The sequence below is a fragment of the Ranitomeya variabilis genome, chromosome 1, assembly GCF_051348905.1.
Source record: "Ranitomeya variabilis isolate aRanVar5 chromosome 1, aRanVar5.hap1, whole genome shotgun sequence".
NCBI lineage: Eukaryota > Metazoa > Chordata > Amphibia > Anura > Dendrobatidae > Ranitomeya > Ranitomeya variabilis.
In genome coordinates, this window is record NC_135232.1 from 353,663,961 (window position 1) to 353,676,210 (window position 12,250).

The 12,250-nt window shown below is 46.7% G+C and overlaps 1 protein-coding gene across 7 annotated transcripts in view; it reads right to left on the reverse strand.

The window, feature by feature from the left end:
- The window catches only part of SPIN1 (spindlin 1), a 94,134-nt gene extending 84,440 nt beyond the window's left edge, over positions 1 to 9,694 (reverse strand). Inside the window, exon 1 of one of the 7 annotated variants that reach the window (XM_077299789.1) lies at positions 9,219 to 9,694. The gene's annotated coding sequence lies outside the window, so the exon portion shown is untranslated. Of the gene's footprint in view, positions 1 to 8,899 lie in introns of all 7 variants that reach the window. The other 6 variants (XM_077299796.1, XM_077299806.1, XM_077299811.1 and 3 more) reach the window with 6 other exon arrangements.
- Between the last annotated feature and the right edge of the window lie 2,556 nt (positions 9,695 to 12,250).

Below are 12,250 nucleotides of genomic sequence, written 5' to 3' on the forward strand. Positions count from 1 at the left end.
TAGGCTGATAATTTTTGCGTTTATTTGTGAAAAAATGGAAATTTGACAAACATTTTGAAAATTTCACAATTTTCAAATTTTGAAATTTTATTCTGTTAGACGAGAGAGTTATGTGACACAAAATAGTTAATAAATAACATTACCCACATGTCTACTTTGCATCAGCACAATTTTGGAAACAATTTTTTTTGCTAGGAAGTTATAAGGGTTAAAATTTGACCAGTGATTTCTCATTTTTACAATGAAATTTACAAAACCATTTTTTTTTTTAGGGACCACCTCACATTTGAAGTCAGTTTGAAGGGTCTATATGGCTGAAAATACCCTAAAGTGACACCATTCTAAAAACTGCACCCCTCAAGGTGCTCAAAACCACATTCAAAGTTTATTAACCCTTCAGGTGCTTCACAGCAGCAGAAGCAACATGGAAGGAAAAAATGAACATTTAACTTTTTAGTCACAAAAATGATGTTTTAGCAACAATTTTTTTTATTTTCCCAAGAGTAAAAAGAGAAACTGGACACCAAAAGTTATTGTACAATTTGTCCTGAGTACGCCGATACCCCATATGGGGGGGAACCACTGTTTGGGCGCACGACAGGGTTCGGAAGGGAAGGAGCGCCATTTTACTTTTTCAATGAAAAATTGGCTCCAATCTTTAGCGGACACCATGTCGCATTTGGAGAGCCCCTGTGCCTAAACATTGGAGCTCCCCCACAAGTGACCCCATTTTGGAAACTAGACCCCCCAAGGAGCTTATCTAGATGCATAGTGAGCACTTTGAACCCCCAGGTGCTTCACAAGTTGATCCGTAAAAATGAAAAAGTATTTTATTTTTTTTCCCCACAAAAAATTTCTTTTACCCTCTATTTGTTCATTTCCACATGGGCAACATGATAAAATTGATCCTAAAATTTATTGGGCAATTTCTCCTGAGTACACTGATACCTCACATGTGGGGATAAACCACTGTTTGGGCACACGGCAGGGCTCGGAAGGGAAGGAGCGCCATTTGACTTTGAATGAAAAATTAGCTCCAATCGTTAGCGGACACCATGTCGTGTTTGGAGAGCCCCTGCGTGCCTAAACAGTAGAAACCCCCCACAAGTGACCCCATTTTGGAAACTAGACCTCCCAAGGAACTTATCTAGATGTGTGGTGAGCACTTTGAACCCCCAAGTGCTTTACAGAAGTTTATAACGCAGAGCCGTGCAAATAAATCATTTTTCTTTCCTCAAAAATGATGTTTTAGCAAGCAATTTTTTATTTTTGCAAGGGTAACAGGAGAAATTGGACCCCAATAGTTGTTGCCCAGTTTGTCCTGAGTATGCTGGTACCCCATATGTGGGGGTAAACCACTGTTTGGGCGCACGTCAGGGCTTGGAAGGGAGGGAGCACCATTTGACTTTTTGAACACAAGATTGGCTGGAATCAATGGTGGCGCCATGTTGCGTTTGGAGACCCCTGATGTGCCTAAACAGTGGAAACCCCTCAATTCTAACTCCAACCCTAACCCCAACACACCCCTAACCACAACCCTAACCCCTACACACCCCTAACCCTAACCCCAACACACCCCTAACCACAAGCCTAATCTTAAAGGTAAGGTACCGCGTTTGTAGATCATTAATAAATCACTGTAATGTAGCATAACATGCTGCTATAACTAAGTTTTAAATGCATGTGAAACAGATTTTGTGTGTTATATGTGTTTAAAGAAGGAACTGGGGGCTGACATCTTGGTTTTGCAGCAGTAGCAGGGCACTAACAGTGTCATTTTACAGCACCCCATGGACATAGGAGCTAATAGACCGGCGCTGACCCTATCTTTAACATTGGAGAGGCGTTAGTAGTGAGCTGGGCACGCCTCTGTGGGCTGCACAACTCACTGCTGTAGGTGTGACTAGCAGCCATTTTATTATAGCCCAGTGCTCTCTGCCCAGCTCCACTTACTCTCTATCACAGAAGCTCCATTCACTCCATTAAGCTGCATTCCCAGCCTGCAGAGAGAGGTGACACCTGACACCTCTCTCAGCCATACAATGTATCTCTCCCCTCCCTCCACAATACCTGGCCATTCACTGCAGACCTGGAGCTCCTTCTTAGGCTACTTTCACACTAGCGTTAACTGCAATACGTCGCAAATGCGTCGTTTTGCCGAAAATACGCATCCAGCAAAAGTTCTTGCTGGATACGTTTTTTCGTCATAGACTAACATTAGCGACGCATTGCCAAACGTTGCGTCCGTTTTGCGACGCTTGGGCGTGTGGTAGCGGACCGTCGGGAGAAAAAAACGTTACATGTAACGTTTTTTGCTCCCGACGGTCCGCTTTTTCCGACCGCGCATGCGCGGCCGGAACTCCGCCCCCACCTCCCCGCACTTCCCCGCACCTCACAATGGGGCAGCGGATGCGTGGGAAAAATGCATCCGCTGCCCCCGTTGTGCGGCGGAGACCACGCTAGCGTCGGGAACGTCGACCCGACGCACAGCGACGGGTTGTTCCCGACGCTAGTGTTAAAGTAGCCTTAGGCTATGTTCACATTTGCGTTGTGCGCCGCAGCGTCGGCGACGCAACGCACAACGCAAACAAAAACGCAGCAAAACGCACGCTAAAACGCTGCGTTTTGCGACGCATGCGTCCTTTTTGGCCGAAATTGGACGCCAAAAAAATGCAACTTGCTGCGCCCTGACGCGTGCGCCGCAAAAAACGCATGTGTCAAAAAACGCATCACAACGCATGTCCATGCGCCCCCATGTTAAATATAGGGGCGCATGACGCATGCGGCGACGCAGCGGCGCCCGACGCTGCGTCGCACAACGCTAATGTGAACTTAGCCTTATCTTACTGAGGGATGAGTCACAGACAGCTCTGCACAGACAATGCTGCTCCATACACACCACATAAACTAACTGTGCTTCTGATGCACTAACTGCTGGTGATAGCAGATCACAGGGCAGTCACACACAAAATGGCTCTGCCCTGTGATGCTGCTCTTCATTCTGCCCCAGGGATGTTAGACCACCCAAAAGGGGAGGGAAATGCTGATGTCAGCAGTTACTGCCCAGATTTTCCAGCTAACAGTAAAGCTGGTAAGTCTCACTATAGCTGCTTGAGGTCTAAAACGGAAAATGCTCCCCCTAGTGGTCAATATATATATTTGTAAGAAAATATATAATATTTTTCATATAGAAATGTTTGCAAACAGTGCAAACATTGCATTAATACATTTTATTTACTATTTTAAGCTTAATTTCACAAAAAAACAAACTACAAGAAAACTGGTGGCACCTTCCCTTTAAACCTATTTCCAACCCTAACCCTAAGGCTATGTGCCCACGTAGCGGATTCGTGTGAGATTTTTCCGCACCATTTTTGAAAAATCCGCAGGTAAAATGCACTGCATTTTACCTGCGGATTTACCCCGGATTTCCAGTGTTTTTTTGTGTGGATTTCACCTGCGGATTCCTATTGAGGAACAGGTGTAAGACGCTGCGGAATCCGCACAAAGAATTGACATGCTGCAGAAAATACAATGCAGCATTGCCGCGCGGTATTTTCTGCACCATGGGCACAGCGGATTTGGTTTTCCATAGGTTTACATGGTACTGTAAACCTGATGGAAAACTGCTACGAATCCGCAGTGGCCAATCCGCCGCAGATTCGCAGCCAAATCCGCACCATGTGCACATAGCCTAATTCTAATAATTCTAACCCTAGCCCTAATCCTAGGCCTAACCCTAGTGGAAAAATAAAAGTAAATATATTTTCTTTATTTTTATTATTGTCCCTACCTATGAGTGTGAAAGAGGGGGTTCATTTACTTTTTTTTAATTTGATCACTGTGATCGGTTTTATCACAGTAATCAAAATGTACCTGGAACGAATCTGCTGGCAGATTCGGCGGGCGCACAGTGCATGCACCCGCCATTTTGGAAGATGGCGGCGCCCACGGAGCAGACGGATGGACACCGGCAGGCTCTGTAAGTATAAAGGGGGGGCGGGGCACAGGACGGAGGACTGGGGAGGCGATCGGCGGGCAGATCAGGGTTTCCAGCCATGGCCGATGATATTTCATAGGTGAAATATTACAAATCGCTCTGATTTGCTGTTGAAAGTGAAACAGCCAATCAGAGCGATCGTAGCCACCCCCCCTGGGCTGAAGTACCACTCCCCCTGTCCCTGCAAATTGGGTGAAATTGGAGTTAACCCTTTCACCCGATCCCTCCATGACGCCACATAGGCGTCATAGGTCAGATTGGCACAGACTTTCATGACGCCTACGTGGCGTCACAGGTCAGGAAGGGGTTAACAGTGGTTAGTCCTAACTTCTGTTCACTGCTGGCTCATTTCTGGCATATTTCTGTTGTCATTTTAGAGCCATCCTTATAGAGACAGACCATGGTCAAGACAGACCTGCGACTGAATTTATAACAGGCTAAGTGCACATAAAATAGGCCAGGTGTGATCAGGAGGGAGGGGCAGTAGGGAGACTAATCAGACACAGGAGGGGAATAATTAGAAGTCAGAAGGGAAAATGCAAAATGAAATAGAACCAAATGGAAAGACAAAGCCAACTGTGTGTTGTCAAAGAATTATGGTGGGAAAACATGCAGGAAGGAAAAAACAAAAACAACAATAGCAGCAACCATCGGACATACCAGGAATAGCAGACGGCTACAGGGTGAGAAGGATCAGGAAAGTTAGGTGATGGGATTGAAGCCAGTGGACATACCAGGAATAGCAGATGGATACAACCATCACCTGACAACCATACATAAAATATTTATCCAACAGCTTTCTGACTTGTCCAGGTGATCTTCAGAAAACTGCACATGGGCACCAATGTTCTTTTGAGAGAGCTGCAGCTTTCTCCTTGTTATTCTTACCATGAACACCAATGTTAATTGATATCTTGATTGTGGACTCACCAACATTAAAATCGTTAATGTGAGAGACCTTTAGTTGCTTAGAGGTTACGTTGGGTCCTTTTGTGAACTCGCAGAAAATTATTTGCCTTGCTCTTGGAGTTATCTTTGTTGGTTGATTGCAGATTGGTAGTTTAAACTCTTTAGAGTCTTGTTTCATAACCTTTCCTAGCTAAGGCTACGTTCACATGTGCGTTGTGCGCCGCAGCGTCGGCGCCACAACGCAAACAAAAACACAGCAAAACGCATGCACAACGCTGCGTTTTGCGCCACATGAGTCCTTTTTTTGATTGATTTTGGACGCAGCAAAAATGCAACTTGCTGCCTCCAATGCGCCCGGACGCGTGCGCCGCAGGGACGCATGCGGCGCAAAACGCAGCGTTGTGCATGCGTTTTGCTGCGTTTTTGTTTGCGTTGTGGAGCCGACACGCATAGTGACACGCATAGTGTTAAATATAGGGGCGCATGACGCATGCGGCGACGCTGCGGCGCCCGACGCTGCGGCGCCGACCGCAAATGTGAACGTAGACTTACTGAGCATCAGTAACTCTTTTGGAGGTCCTCAGAAACCTCCTTTATTCATGCCATGATACACTCTCAAACACGTGATGTGTGAAGATTAGTCTTTGATATATATTTTTTCTTTAAATAAAATCAAGCTCAATCACACTTTATTGCCACATCGAGTTGATAGAAAACACCAAACTCCCAATTCCACATACATGGGATATTGGATTATTTTTCTAATTAAAAAAAGACAGTAAAATATTTGTTACCATTTCAATTGATTCTTTATCTACCGTACTTTTGGAGCTTGAGTGAAAATCTGATGAAGTTATAGGTTAAATTTATGCAAAAAGAAGGGAAATATGCTGAAGAATTTACAAACTTTCAAGAACCTCTATACCCCATAGAGAGGGAGGAAGAATGAGGTACTCGTTACAGGGCAGGAAGACTGAGCTTAAACGTCAAGTAACGGTTTACCTCAGTCCAGTGCTGGATTCAGTCACACAGCTCAGTACATTTCTAGCTATATAGTGTCCTCCATTCTGCAGTTTGTCTCAGCTGCTACAGGATGTTTTGCCAAGTGTTCAAAGGGGTCGGCTACGGCTTTAATGAAGGCGATTCATTTTATTATAATAATTAAAGGATTACAGAAAATAGGAAATAATGTGATATTGCATACACTTTCGCATCATATAAATCACAAAGGTAAAAAGTACTTACATTGCACACTACCCAAGAAAAACTTCACCAGGAGTAGCACATCATCTGTCTGGGAACATCAGTTGTGAGAAGCAGAACAGCAAAGACAGGGATCCACACTGTGGCGTTCCCTTTTTAGTCCACAGGTTAACAGGGCTTCTGTCTTAGCTGAAGTCTTCCCCAACTTATATCTTGTTTAGAAACAAATGCTTGCGTAACCAAGTATTACACAAGCCCTACCGTTCTATTTGTCCGATATAGTATCCCTCTGGCGAAGTGGCCAACTCTTTAGACATCAATCAACATCGAACAAATACATCACCGGATAAAATATGCCAAAGGCTCTCCTGGTACCAAATGTTTTACCATACTATAAACACGACATTTCTCACTAAACGTGGATAACGAAACTATGCAGTAATTGGATGATACTAAAACATACACTTTACCACAAAAGATTGATAAAGGAGCTATGTGGTTCAGGTGTTGGGAAAATTACAGAAAATACAAGGCTAAGTTCACATTAGAGTTTGAGTCTGCAGTGTGGTGCTGCAGACTTCTTTCCTTAAGCTTCCCCTACTTCCACATGCATCCTGTGCACCTATCTTTAAAGGGAACCTGTCACCCCCCCAAAATCGATGGTGAGGTAAGCTCACCGTCATCAGGGGCTTATCTACAGCATTCTGTAATGCTGTAGATAAGCCCCCGATGTTACCTGAAAGAGGAGAAAAAGAGGTTATAATATACTCACCTGGGCGGTCCCGCTGCTGGTCCGTGGTCAAATGGGCGTCTCAGGTCTGCTCCGGGGCCTCCCATCTTCATTCCATGACGTCCTCTTCTGGTCTCCGCGCCGCGGCTTCAGCGCAGGCGTACTTTGTCTGCCCTGGTGAGGGCAGAGCAAAGTACTGCAGTGCGCAGGCGCCGGGCCTCTCTGACCTTACCGGCGCCTGGGCACTGCAATACTTTGCTCTGCCCTCAACAGGGCAGACAAAGTACGCCTGCGCCGAAGCAGCGGCGCGGAGACCAGAAGAGGACGTCATGGAACGAAGATAGGAGGCGCCGGAGCAGACCTGAGACGCCCATCGGAGCGGGACCGCCCCTGGGTGAGTATAATCTAACGTCTATTTCTCCTCTTTCAGGTAACATCGGCAGCTTATCTACAGCATTACAGAATGCTGTAGATAAGCCCCTGATGCCGGTGAGCTTACCTCACCATCGATTTTGGGGGTGACAGATTCGCTTTAACATTGGGTATAAAGGGACATGGGTTGTATGCGGATGCATTCGCATGCATTGTTTTGACGTGCCTGCCGACTGTACATCGGTCGGCGGGCACTTCAAAAGAATGCATGTGCATACAACGCATGTCCATGCGTACCCAATGTTAAAGATAGGTACGCATGACACAGTAGGCAGAGCTTAGGGAAGAAGTGTGGAAGTAGGCGGAGCTTAAGGGAGGAAGTACGCAGCACTACGCACACTACCCAAACGCAAGTGTGAACCCGGCCTAATGTAAGCTGAACTGTTACTGTCTAATATCATAAAGGTTCCTTAAACAAGCCTACCAATATGGATTCTAATTTTAATTGCCATTAACATCTTAGCACTACACAGAGAAAGCAGAGCAGGAATGCTTCTTGTCTCTGTGTGTATGGTGTATGGTAGGCATAGCAGTTAGTCTCCACCTACCAGCTCATAGAAACTGAAATGGGCGCAATCAAATGGTGGATAAAATGGACCGCAATGCTTGGACTAGTCGCGGCTCACCCGCTCTGAGCGTGACAGGTGCATAGAAATATATAAACCTGTCACGCTTAGTCGGGAGAGCCTCCAGTCAGGCCATACATTGCTGTCGATTTACATGACCGTCTAACAGCGCCCTTAGAGGTAAAATCTGCATAGGGGAAAACTAGAGAAAAATGGTGTTATTCCTCACATCCACAAAGACATATGCTAATTCTGATAAACTATCTGAAACAAATTCCCTTGAACTATAAAACTGCTTTTAGGCGACAACTTGTAAACACATTACAAAGATCCCCAAACACCAATTAGTAGAGCGTGAAAGGAATAAGCCTCTGCCAAACACCTCTGGCAGCAGATTACCACATCAAGCATTAGAAGTCAACATGCCCAAAACATGAGCATTGTGGAACCCTCTTGCACATTGGATATACAGAAATCCCCACCAGATTCTAAGGGTTCGGCGAACATTAAATATAAAAAGTGTATTGGTGGGGGGGAGGGGGCGCTAAGATTTCTTATCGACTCCCTAGCTCCACAGATCAAACCAGAAGTATTTATTGACAGGACGTATCAATAAGCATGTAAGATACAGGATGGAGTGCTATAATGATGTCCATCTTGTGCGAGGTGCTTACCTTTACCGTATACTTGGCTGCTCTATGGCAAAACCGCGGAGACAAGGAATGGCGGTGTGTACCCTAGTAAACTGTGCCAGGAAGTTTGACAACTTACAAGACTATTGCCCAGTGCGGACCCAATGCCGCCGTGTATAGAGATAGTTCACCATAATGTATGACGCCCACCCTGCAGCCTTTACTAACAGCAGACAGCAATGACAAAGGCGGCAGGCCATGGTGGGAGATGACACTCATTCATGCCATTATTAGAGGTGAGGGCTGCCTGCAGACTATGGGGCATCACCGGCCTGCCCACACCTGGCATTCCTACCCTGGGAATGCCCCCTCGGCCCCGAAGGCGCTGCTAGCAGTCAGTGTCAGCCATGTTGTGGTATTTACAAACCTGCAGCAGCCAGCTCTGCAGCCCTGGAGAAGGAGACGGGAGGAGAAGGAGACGGGAGGAGAAGGAGACTGGAGGGGGGGAGGGGGCGGAAGGCAGCAGACAAAGGAAGCCAGAGCCCGAGACACAGACAGGGCTCCCAGCGAGGCTGCCCCGGTCTCCCCGCCTCATGAGTCTGCTGCCTCCCACACACCGCGAGGAGCCCTCCGGGAAACAATAGCGCTCTGACGTCATACACTCGCCAGCCACCGTGACGTCACTGACCGGAGGGGAACACAAGGAGAGCTGGAAACAAAGGCCCGGGGCCCGCAGCAGCCCTTACCTTCACGGGGGTCTTCCCTCCCGGTGCCGCCCCCTCCTCTTTGGCAGCCGCCGGGATTTTGTGGTAGCGCAGCTCTCGCCTCACCGTCCTCTCCCTGTAACTTCCAAGCCCTCCGCTCCGACACTCCAGCTCTCGCCCCCCCTCCCCCTTTCACACACTGCCAGATTTAGAGCTGGCTGCCCGTACACACTGCTGTGTCTCTCCTGCAAGGACCAGGCCTCGCCTTCCTGCCAAATAATGATCCCATCAGAGCTGGGCCCCTCCTTTCTGTGTTGGTGCAGGAGCGAGCTACGCGCACGCGCACTGGGAGCCCGCTCTCCGCCGCGGTACGACTCAAATGCGCATGTGCTCCTTCATCTAGCGCGGCAAGAGCGCGTTTCGTGGAGAATCCTAGCGCAGCGTTTGGTCACGCGCGGCGGCAGTTTGTAGTTGTCTGTGGTGATGAGTGGCAGCTGCTGACGCTCACTTCAGGCGGAGGGATGGCCGAGGCGTTCACTAGCCTTTGTAAAGTGTTGGTCCTTTCCCTGTGAATGGGACACGTCTTCTCTGCCCACCCACCACGTGGAAGGGCCACCGACTGACGAGGACAGTGATAAATTGCGCTGTTTTTGTGTGTGGTGTTTTTCAGTAAAAGGAGTCTGTCAGCAGGATTTCACCCCCAAACTCTTTATATGCACATGTAGAGCTTTAAAAGACAAGTCCAACAAATCCTTTATATGGCTATTCCACTATTACTGGAAAATAAGGGTTTGACTTGATATGCAAATGACGCTGAAGTGCTTCTGGCATGTGGAAGCACTTCCCAAGCGTCTGCTAGTACTAGTCCCTCACCGAGCTCTGCCAGTGCCTTCTGCTTTTCTGTGTGACATCCAGCACAGGAGCCGTCCGTCAATCATACGACAGCAGCCTTACCAGGCATAGAGTTGAGTAGAGATTAACAAACCCATGTATGTTCTGCTTCGACAAACATAGAGTAAAAGGTTCAGTTTGGGTCTGCACTTGACCCCGAAACCCTATAGAAGTCAATGGAGACTCAAATTTGGTTCCTTAAAATGGTCATAGAGAGGGCAAGTGAGCTGGGTAAAGAGGCTAAATGGGGGAAATAGCAGGACAATTGCCCTGCTAAAAAAAGTGATTACGGAAATTACTTAAGGGAATCTGTCAGCCCCTGGAACATATATAACCTATTAATATTAATACTATTAATATAGGCATGCAGGTGATAGAAATGTTAACCTAGTCCTACCTGTATGCCTCGTATTTGCATGCCTGCGCCCTGCAATAGCACGATTATACAGTACCCATCCCGCCCTTCTATTGACATTGGCTTCAGCATTCTGCACAGGCGTCAATGTGCACGGCAGTAAGGCGCGCTCCCCACTACCTTCCTCCCTGCATAGTTAGGAACCATACAGTTGCTGATGCCCCTGTCACCAATGTAAGCTTGTTGGTAAGAGCACCTTATCGCCACACACGCTGAAGCCAATGCCCATAGAGGGACAAATTAGGTACGTATAGTCACGCAATTGCATGGCGCAGGATTCCGGGGCTACCATTACACGTCACAGGGCACTGTGACGTTGATGGTAGTGGAGTGGTATGATAATGACGACGGGAGGCAGAGAATTCTTCCAGGTACCGCACATTCCGGAGCCTAGAAGAAATCGTTAGCATACAAAAATAAAATAAGATTTCTCAACAAAAAGACCACAAATATGAGGCATACAGTTAGGACGAGTTAAACATTTCTATCACCTGTATGCCCATTGTGACAAACTCACTGGCAAAGTACTGGATGGGAGATATGTTTCATTGTAAATAAGCTCCTGTACTTTGTATCTCCCCCACCTCATTGTAGATAGTAAGCTCTCACGAGTAGGGTCATCTTAGGCTTCTTTCACACTTCCGTCGGTCGGGGTGCGTCATAATGCAGTGAAGCGACGTATCAACGGATGTTGTGAAAATAGTGTAAAACGTGTGCAACGCATCCAGTGTTATGACGGATGCGTCAAAAGAGTTCCTGCCTGCATTTTCAGGTATAAAAAAATCCTTCTGGGCATGCTCAGAATGAAAAAACAGGATAAGTCGCTGGATTCCTGTGTGTGATGGTCAGCGACAGATCCTGCGTCCATAGGCTTCCATTATAGTCAATGACGGACAGCGCAGGACCCATAGCTGATGGACATGCAGAAAAAATGTTCCTCTGAACGTTTTCTCAGCACGACGGACCGCTATTTTCCGACGGATCCAGTGCACGACGGATGAAACGGATGGCCATCCGTCACAATCCGTCGCTAATACAAGTCTATGAGAAAAAACAGGATCCTGCAGAAAAACTTGTTTTTTCAAAAATCGACAGGAGGAAAAAGACGGAAGTGTGAAAGAGGCCTTATTGTGCTTTAATTATTGTATTGTTGACGGTGTTACTTATAACTTGCGTTTGAAACTGTTAAACTGTAAAGCGCTGCGGAATATGTTGGCGATATATAAATAAAGTTTATTATTATTAAGGTTATTAGCTTCAGTGATTTGAAACCCAGAAGTTTTGCTCCTGCACACTAAGGGTATGTGTCCACATTCAGGTTTGCTTCAAGCTTTGGTCAGAATTTTATGCAGGTAAAATCCTGGCCAAAAATGCACCTGAGGTCACTGGCAGGTCACCTGCGGTGTTCCTGCGTGTTTTGCTCATTGTAGCAACATGCTGCGTTCTGAAAAAACGCAACGCATGTGCGTTTTTGCGGGAAAAACGCATGCGTTTATTAATGCACAGTGGAGACGGGATTTCATTAAATCCCCTCCACTATGCTGTAACATCTGGACGCTGCGTTTTTGACGCTGCGGCTCAGCGCTGCGTCAAAAACGCAGTGTTTCCTGAACGTGGACACATACCTATACTGTTGGTTTTCAAGAAGCCGTTTTAGGGTATGTTTCCACATTCAGGATTGCATCAGGATTTGACGCAGGTAAAATCTGCACCAAATCTGCACTTGAGGTCACTGGCAGGTCACCTGCGTTCATGCGGTTTTTTTTAA